The sequence below is a fragment of the Hipposideros armiger genome, unplaced genomic scaffold, assembly GCF_001890085.2.
Source record: "Hipposideros armiger isolate ML-2016 unplaced genomic scaffold, ASM189008v1 scaffold_161, whole genome shotgun sequence".
NCBI classification, from domain to species: domain Eukaryota; kingdom Metazoa; phylum Chordata; class Mammalia; order Chiroptera; family Hipposideridae; genus Hipposideros; species Hipposideros armiger.
The window spans coordinates 364,034-371,648 of record NW_017731511.1 but is presented as its reverse complement, the minus strand read 5'-3'; the positions used below and the strand labels follow the sequence as shown (position 1 = coordinate 371,648).

At 35.4% G+C, this 7,615-nt stretch overlaps 1 protein-coding gene across 1 annotated transcript in view; it reads left to right on the top strand.

Annotated features, from left to right (window-relative positions):
- PRKG1 (protein kinase cGMP-dependent 1) overlaps positions 1–7,615 on the top strand; it is a 1,201,019-nt gene that overhangs the window by 1,159,383 nt on the left and 34,021 nt on the right. The gene's annotated exons all lie outside the window — the stretch shown is intronic.

Genomic DNA, 7,615 nt, shown 5'->3' with positions numbered 1-7,615 from the left:
TTGTAAAAAATAAATAAATAAATAAATATATATATATATATATATATATATATATATATATATCCCACAAGTTGTACTTTAGTTTTATAATAGCATTTTAAAATTTTTTCCTGGATGTAAATTATAAGATTATAAATTCTTAAATTGTGCATGACGAATTAAGAATTTGAATTTTGAGCCCCGTTTTTCTGTTACAAGTAAGTTAAGAGTATTGTTTTATCATTGTTTGACATACAGATGTATTCGTGTTTTTTTACATAATGGTATACCTTTCAAAGACTTCCTAGCATTTCTTGATTTTTATCACTTATGCCAATTTAGATTAATTTAGATGCTCTGATTATCTGCTATTCACCTTTCCTCTGTCAAAAACTTGAGAGGCTTTTCCTTCTCTGAATCTTGATGTGCCTATTAGTGAGAAATAGCCTGAGGAGAAAAACAATATTAGGCAGTATAGCTGATAGCTGAAAGACTTCTGGAATTAGACTTTCTGGATCTGTTCTTATCAGCTAGGTGTGCTTAGTCATTTACACAAACCTTCTGAGTCTCAGTTTCCTCCTGTCGAAAATGAGGATAATAATAGGATACGTGTCTCACAATGTTGCAAAGATTAAATGAGTTAAAGCCCCCCAAATAGTGCCTCACACATAGTAGGTCAGTAAGTATTGTCAATGTTGTTATAATTATTATTAAAATATGCTAATGATAACTATCTTTATCATTTCCAGCTACCCTCATAGGAAAGTCAGGGAATGGAATATGTTTTTCTCCCATTGCTGGCCCCAGTCCTGAGAGTACAAGCATTTCTCCAATATAAGAAAGAATCTGAGGTCTTCAAATGACCTTCAGTGATAGCTTGTATTAAATTCCCCCAAACCACTAAAGCTCCTTACTTTCTGATCTTTGTGTGTGGAGATAGGAAACAATTTTCAATTTTCCTCACACTGGGCCTTTGTGTGCCTGAAATAGTCTGCTCTTATTTATCCATTTCTCTTCCAAATTGTAAAGCCCACGTCTTAACCTCTCAATGTGAGATCACTTTCGATGCAGACGGCTGAATTATATGTAGTTTCTCCACAGCTTTCTTAAACGTCTTATTCCTCTGGGCCACAATCCCACAGTCAGCTTGCCCAGAAGGGGGCAGTATGCAAGTTGCAAGAACCACGCCACACTCAGTTCACCACATTTGTACAATGGGGTCTGTGTGCTGTCGATACAGGCATCCATTCCACTCTCATGGTATTTTTACCAGCTTCCTGGGCACTGTCCATCACATGCAAGGAGGCCTGGAGGGCTATGTAAACCACCTGATAAAAAAAAGAGAGACTAAGAGATGATTAAGCAAGAAATTAGGTGATAAACCCATGGCTCAGTCAACAGAGTTTTGTTTCATGATTATGAAAGGCAAACTGCTTAACTCCAAAGGGAAACCCCATTTAAGATGAAAACATGTCAAGAACTTCTTACTGCCAAGCCACACGGCAGTGAAATAGAATAGCTCTGGGATCGCTGGGCAGCATTGCTATTTATGCGCACAGTGATCTATTCTGCAGAGGGTGCCTGGGGAAACGGGCTGCCCCAAGGCCTTGTGTCCTCTGTAACCAAAGTGAATAAAGACTTGACTTGACACTGATTGAAAACTCAAAGTTTGCCTCATTTTAATACAGCCTTTTCTCTAGGCAGACTCTACTTAGTTTATTATTAAATATGCCATCTTCATTTTATGTTTATTTTCAAAGAATAAAAACTGACACATTATTAACTGTGATAAATAGTATTGATTTCTAAGAAAATATGTTAGATAGCTAATGAAGATCAAATTCAATAAATGCTAATTGAGCATAATAGGTGTAGTCACAATGTAATGCACTCCTAAAATATCTAACCACAATGACAGAAATCACAGGAAGTAAAGTCTATTTCTACTTTGACAGATGCTAATAAAGTAACATAGGCATTAATTCACCTTGTTACCATAGGATATATTTTCTTTTGTACATTGATAGTTGTAACAATTTAGGCTACACAATGACAAATAGAACAGTCAGTTTCTTACACATCTTTGGAAGTTACAGCAATTTTATACATTAGCTATCAAAATGAATATTTTTTTCACTAAAAATGTTAGAAATCAGTGTCCTACAGTAAAATGAAACATTAGCAATACCTCCTCCAAACCTGCGTGTTATTCTAGAAAAAATCACTGTAAGTCTAGGAGTCACTAGATATGTTTTTCCAATGCTTACAATAACTGGAAATAAGACCGTTTATCCAAAAGTTAACACTTGGTCATACTCACCTTTTTGTTTGCTGTGACATAAATTTGATTTTTTCACTCAAGTGAATTTATAGGCGCGTCACATTCAGCAATGGTTTATCTATTAAAAAACTCCCTAAATATGTTTTGTGAGATATAGAAACATTAGATATGATTCCTGCCCTCAAGAAATTCTGCTTTCTCCTAAGTAAGAAGACAGAATTAACATACGTGAAAAAGCGCAAATGAAATCCATTAGAATTGTATTAAATTCTAAATTATGCAGACAAGTTCTCTGTATTTCAGAGAGAGAGAGCATTTGTAGCTGAGAGAGTAGAAGAGGCTCTGAGAAAACACAGGACTCAAGCCAGGGCTTAGAGAATATGTTAGGATTTAAGTAAACAGATGGGGAAAGGCCGTACCAGGCAAAGGTCAAAACACAGAAGGCCACAGGTTTTCACAGGACACCAAAGCAAGTGGCTTAACTAAAGTAGAAGCTCTCTGGTGGAGCAGTGAGAAACATTATTAAATAGCCAACTGATAGACTATAACTGTATTATAGATATTATATATTAAAGGAGATTAGACTTTAAGGTATTAGGCATTCTTGGACATTAGGTCAAGTGATGAAAAGTGCATAAACACAGATTCAGCTCCGAACTTCTATCTATGAAATAAGAGAATCCACTATAAGACAGGCTATTTTTAGGCAGCACTGTTCCTGAGATAAACATCGTAATTTTTCTTCTGAATAAGGTAGTTTACTTTGCACCAGGATGTATTCCATGTTCCTGAAAATTGTATGTAAATATTTTTAAAGAGAGATCCTTTCCATGAGAAGGAAAAACAGTCCCTCTTGTGTATGTTAGTAATGTTGAAAATAGCCATGTCCTTTTTTTTTTTTAATTTTTATTACATTGATTGAGGTGACATTGGATAGTATAATTACATAGGTTTCAAGTATACAATTCTATAATACATCATCTGTATATTGCATTATATGTTCACCACCCAAAGTCAGTTCTCCTTTCACCACTATGTGTTTGACCCCCTTTACCCTCATCTATCACCCACCTCCCCCTTACCCTCTGGTAACCACTAAACTGTTGTCTGTGTCTATGAGTTCTTGTTTATTTGTCTTGTTTATTTGTCATTTTCAGTTTTATATTCCACAGTGAAACCATATGGTTCTTGACTTTTTCTGCCTGATTTAACACTGCTTAGCATGATAATCTCAAGATCCATCCAAGTTCTTGCAAATATCAGCATTTCATCTTTTCTTATGGCTGAGTAATACTCCATTGTATATATGTACCACATCTTCTTTATCTAATCATCTATCAAAGGACACTACGGTTGTTTCCATGTCTTGGCCACCGTGAGTAATGCTGGAATAAACATAGGGGTACATACTTGTATATCTTTACAGATAAATGTTTTCAGATTTTTTTACCCTGTCTTAGATACTCTGAAGACAGATTTCTGGGTTGTATAGTAATTCTATTCTTAATTTTTTGAGGAACCTCCATATTGTTTTCCATAGTGGCTGTACCAATTTACATTCCCACCAGCAGTGACTGAGGGTTCCTTTTAAATAAAATGAAATGGTGTATCTTGTTTTCTTACAATAAATATAAAAAATATTCTGTATGTTTTAATGTAGCTCATCAAATGTATACATTTAATTCATCGCTATTTCATACTGTTATATTGATATCTCCCATTGACATTGACATACAACACATAGTATTAGCTTGAACATTGAGCTATGAGATTAAGAGATTTTTGTGGGCCAGATGCCTTGGTTCTTAGCCCCATCTCCAGCTAGATGCCTTGCAAGTTCACAGTAAGAGTGGGGAGATGATCAATATCCCAAAAGTAACAAAGAAGCTAAATCAGGGGGAACCACTGTATGGTCATGGCTGGAATCTTGGATTTTACATCTACATGAACAAAGCAGTTTAAGTGTTTAATGTGACTGTTTTTCATAGATCAAGTTACCATAAGCAAAACCCAGCAAATATGTGTTGAACTGGCTTACCTACATTTGAAGTACATTTATATTTGTACAAAATTTTGTGAAATTTTTGAAATATAAAACAGCAAAGAGGGATAATTTGTTTAATTTTTTTTAACTGAGAGGGTGAAGTTTGAATATAACATATATTAATATATTATGATCTGATTATGAGACACTTGGTTAAATTCTTCTACTAAATAATGGTTAAAAATCATAAAGTTACTTATATCTTACATCTCAAAATTATGACTTTTGTGAGATAATCTCACTTTATCTCAGAGTTGAGTTTTACAATATGTGATTCTCGGTTTCATTCAACTCATTTTAAACCTTCTCATAGTCAATTAATGAAAGAAATTAGAGTGTTAAGATACTCAAATCCATCTATGTGAAGTTTTAGATTATAAGTGTGCTTTAATTATGTGAATTATGTGAAATAGTCAAGTGATCAATTTAGAAATACGTGAGCAAGTTTTAAAACTGTTGCATATAGTGTTTCTTTACAGGAGTAAAGAAATTATGCATAGAAATCAAATCATAGGAGGGGGAATATTTGTTGATTTGATGAAGAAAAATAATTTAAAGTTTATTATAGGTAAAAAATATAAATACCAATTTAAATAATTACTGCAAAATGAAATAAGGTTTATTTAACACAGGTACTGTAAGGAAAAGAAATGGTGTGTTGAAATTGCACATTTCAGTATATAACCTTGAATCAATCCATGTAGGTTGCCTTTTGAGTCAATTAATCATTGCCGACTCCTTATTAAGGGAAACAAGTGTTTTTCAATTTGCAAGTGATTTCTATAAAATAGTCCAACTCTTTGTTCATGTTGTAATTAAAAATAGAAAAGTATGAAGTTCTTTCTCTGATCTTCCTCCAAACTGAAAGTTAAATATCTTTTGACGAAATTAAAAGAAACCTATCTGTCTATAAACATAGTTTTACTTTTGATTAATTTGAATTTAATAAGTACATATGCTCTGACGTCTCTTGTCACTAGCTGTAGAACTAAATTTTCAGTCTGAAGGCATGTTACAAAGCAAATGGGATTATTGACATTTTTCACCTCAACAGAGTTGAGGTGAAGGTGGGAAGGAAAGCACTATAGCAAGAAAGGATGGAAAAGAAAGACACTTTATTTATAGAGGAATTAATAAGAAGCCAGGGTCCTGTGAGTCTTGTGGTATTCTAGTTTGAAATGGAAGTGGAGACTCTAAGTGCCATGCTCTAAGGAACTAGTGAAGTGTTTACAGACTACAAAGATGGAAGATGGTTCCTGACCCCAGGGCTGTCTCTACTCAAGCCAAGTAAAGACGAAGCAGAAAGCCTCAGTAGATAGGCTATAGGAGTCTGTAAACTTTCTGTAATTAATACTTCCTAAATTGCCAACCAATAGGCTGCCTCCTCATGATTTCTGTAACTTTTACCTACCTTCCATTGGCAGCAGCCACATGCCACCCACCACCCTTTCCCTCCACCCTCCCTCACCCACTCCTACCCCTGGCTTCTCCTCACAGGATCTAAGCACTAAGTTGCCCAGATCCCTGAGAACACATTGAGGTCTCTCCCTGTAAGTACCTAGAAAAACAATAGCGAGGCTTTAGCTTGTCCCCAAACCACATGTCTGGCATGAGTGAAGATTAAAGGTAATAATACATGGTTCAGCCTTTCTCACACAGAGAGTCTATGAGTTAGCCAATGCCATTAAACTCTTGTTTCTAAAGCATCAATCACTATGCTCTTAATTTACTTTATATGCAATTCAGCTGAAAGGAAGCATCCTATACTAGGAATAGCTTGGGCCCAACAGACCTGAGCATGACCTCGGTTCTGCCATTTGATAGCTCTGTGGACTGGAGCAAGATGTGAACCTCTCTGATAATTTTCTATTTGCTCCTCTGAAAAATGGCAATGATAACAGTATCACAAAGGGTTGCCAGGAAGATTAAGTAAGAAAACTCATCTACTACACTGCTCATGACACCTAATGAGAGCTTTACTAACATTAACTGTTGTTGTTACTGATTTTGGAGTATTTGTAAAAACAAAAAAACAACCAAAAGAAAACCTTCCTTCTGCTGTTAAGAGTTGATGTTAGGATTAAATGAAATAATGTTTATGGGCACTGCCCAGACCTTGTTTGTTAAATGAAGTTTGCTGCTTCTTTCTCTGACATCCCCCTGATGGCTTCATTTGTTTCCCTGCATAGATTCTTCCTAATATAAAGTTCAAAACTATTAAAGAAATATCAAAGTAGGTAAACATTTCTTTTAACCTAATATCCTGGCTACAGTGAAATTAATAAAACATCTGGGTGTAGATATAATAGCAATGAGCTGCTTATAACAAAAATGGTAAATACACTTGGAATCAGAATTTATTAATTGGAGGGATACTAAACAGTTGTAAAGGCTAGGAAAATAGGATCTAAAGAGATGGCCATAGTCCCAAGAACTGGCAGCCATGTTAGAGATGATTTTATTCATCTAATAGGCTCTATAATTGGGAATATCACATCTTAGTCATTCAAGGGGGAAAAAAAGGTTAAAACATTTTAAAAAATAAAACCTGAAAATTCACGGCTGAGTCACATAGATATTTGGTTATGTATATTTCCTGTACTTCTTTAGCACATAGAAATCGTTTCTTGTGTGCATAATTAAGGGAACTTTCAGAAAGCAGAAAAAGACCAAAGGCAACATATTTGTCACTATAGCTTCCCTAGATTTTCTCTTGTTAAACTCAGCGATACAGTGTGGAGCTTAGATGTCAGCTCTATTGTGGCTTTGCCAGTGATAAATGGTCATGGTTGATATCATTCTTGCTTTGATTCACTTAATCAACAAATATTTCATGAGCATTTGCTCTATGTCAGACACAGTGAACAAAACATTCACCAATCTCAGGTTCCTTACAGACTAGTGAGAGCAGACAGATACTAAATCAATAACCAAGAAAATACTTAGTGGGCAGCCAGATGGTTCAGTTGGTTAGAGCATGTGCTCTTAACAACAAGGTTGCTGGTTCAATTCCCACATGGGATAGTGGGTTGCGTGCCCCCCCGCCCCCCGCACACAACTAGATTGAAAATGGTTACTGCACTTGGAGCTGAGCTGCGCCCTCCACAACTAAGATTGGAGGACAACAACTTGACTTGGAGCTGATGGGTCCTGGAAAAATTGAAGAAAAAAAAAAAGAAAATAGTGTATTAGCTTGTGATAAGGGCTATAGAGGACACTAAAAAAAAGGAAGGAAGGAGTGGGTGGTTTGTCTTTTACGTAGGCTGATGTGAGGAGACTTTCTGATTAGGAAACATTTGAGCAAAGAACTT